This window comes from Hyla sarda, chromosome 8 (genome assembly GCF_029499605.1).
Source record: "Hyla sarda isolate aHylSar1 chromosome 8, aHylSar1.hap1, whole genome shotgun sequence".
NCBI lineage: Eukaryota > Metazoa > Chordata > Amphibia > Anura > Hylidae > Hyla > Hyla sarda.
In genome coordinates, this window is record NC_079196.1 from 195,657,917 (window position 1) to 195,659,909 (window position 1,993).

Sequence of the window (1,993 nt, forward strand, 5' to 3'; positions counted from 1 at the left end):
CATTACTATCAATACCCCCATTACTACCAATACCCCACCGTTACTACCAATACCCCCATTACTACAATACCCCCCCATTACTACCAATACCCCCATTACTACCAATACCCCCCATTACTACCAATACCCCCCCATTACTACCAATACCCCCGCATTACAAACATCATTACTAGCAATACCCCCCATGACTACCAATACCCCCCATTACTAACACCATTACTACCAATACCCCCCCATTACTACCAATACCCCCCCATTACTACCAATACCCCACCATTACTACCAATACCCCCCCATACTGCCAATACCCCCCATTACTACCAATACCCCCCCAATACTACCAAACCCCCCAATACAACCAATACCCCCCAAATTACCAATACCCCCCCATTACTACCAATACCCCCCATTGCTACCAAACCCCCCAATACAACCAATACACCCCCATTACAACCAATACCCCCCCAATACAACCAATACCCCCATTACTAACAAACCCCCAATATTACCAATACCCCCCATACTACCAATACCCCCAATTACTACCAATAACCCCCCATTACTACCAAACACCCCCATACAACCAATACCCCCCCATTACTACCAATACCCCCCCCTTATACTATCAATACCCCCCATTATTACCAAATACCCCCCATTACTACCAATACCCCCCATAACTACCAATAACCCCCATTACTACCATACCCCCCATACTACCATACCCCCCATTACTACCAATACCCCCCCATTACTACCAATACCCCCCCATTACTACCAATACCCCCCATTACTACCAATACCCCCATTACTACCAATACACCCCCATTACTACCAATATCCCCCCATTACTACCAATACCCCCCATTATTACCAATACCCCCCATTGCTAACCAACACCCCCCCATTACTACCAATACCCCCGCATTACTAACATCATTACTAGCAATACCCCCCATTACTACCAATACCCCCCATTACTAACACCATTACTACCAATACCCCCCATTACTACCAATACCCCCCAATACTACCAATACCCCACCATTACTACCAATACCCCCCATTACTACCAATACCCCCCATTACTGCCAATAACCCCCCAATACTACCAATACCCCCCCCCCCCATTACTACCAATACCCCCCATTACTACCAATACACCCCCATTACTAACAATACCCCCCATTACTACCAATACCCCCCCATTACTATCAATACCCCCATTATTACCAATACCCCCCCATTACTACCAAAACCCCCAATTACTACCAATAACCCCCATTACTACCAATACACCCCCATTACTACCAAACCCCCCCATTACTACCAATACCCCCCCATTACTATCAATACCCCCCAATTATACCAATAACCCCCATACTACCGATACCCCCCTCCCCATTACTACCAATACCCCCCATTACTACCAACACCCCCCCCATTACTACCAATACCCCCCCATTACTACAAATACCCCCCCATTACAACCAATACCCCCCCATTACTACCAATACCGACCATTACTACCAATACCCCCCCATTACTACCAATACCCCCCCCCATTACTTCCAATACCCCCCCATTACTACCAATACCTTCCCATTACTACCAATACCCCCCCTTAATTACCATACCCCCCATTACTACCAATACCCCCCATTACTACCAATACCCCCCCCCCATTACTACCAATACCCCCCATTACTACCAATACCCCCCCATTACTACCAATACCCCACATTACTACCCAATACCCCCCCATTACTACCAATACCCCCCATTACTACCAATACCCCCCATTACTACCAATACCCCCCATTACTAACACCATTACAAACAATACCCCCCCATTACTACCTATCCCCCCCATTACTAACACCATTACTACCAATATCCCCCATTAGTACCAATACCCCCCATTACTACCAATACCCCCCATTCCTACCAATACCCCCCCATTACTATCAATATCCCCCCCATTACTAGCAAT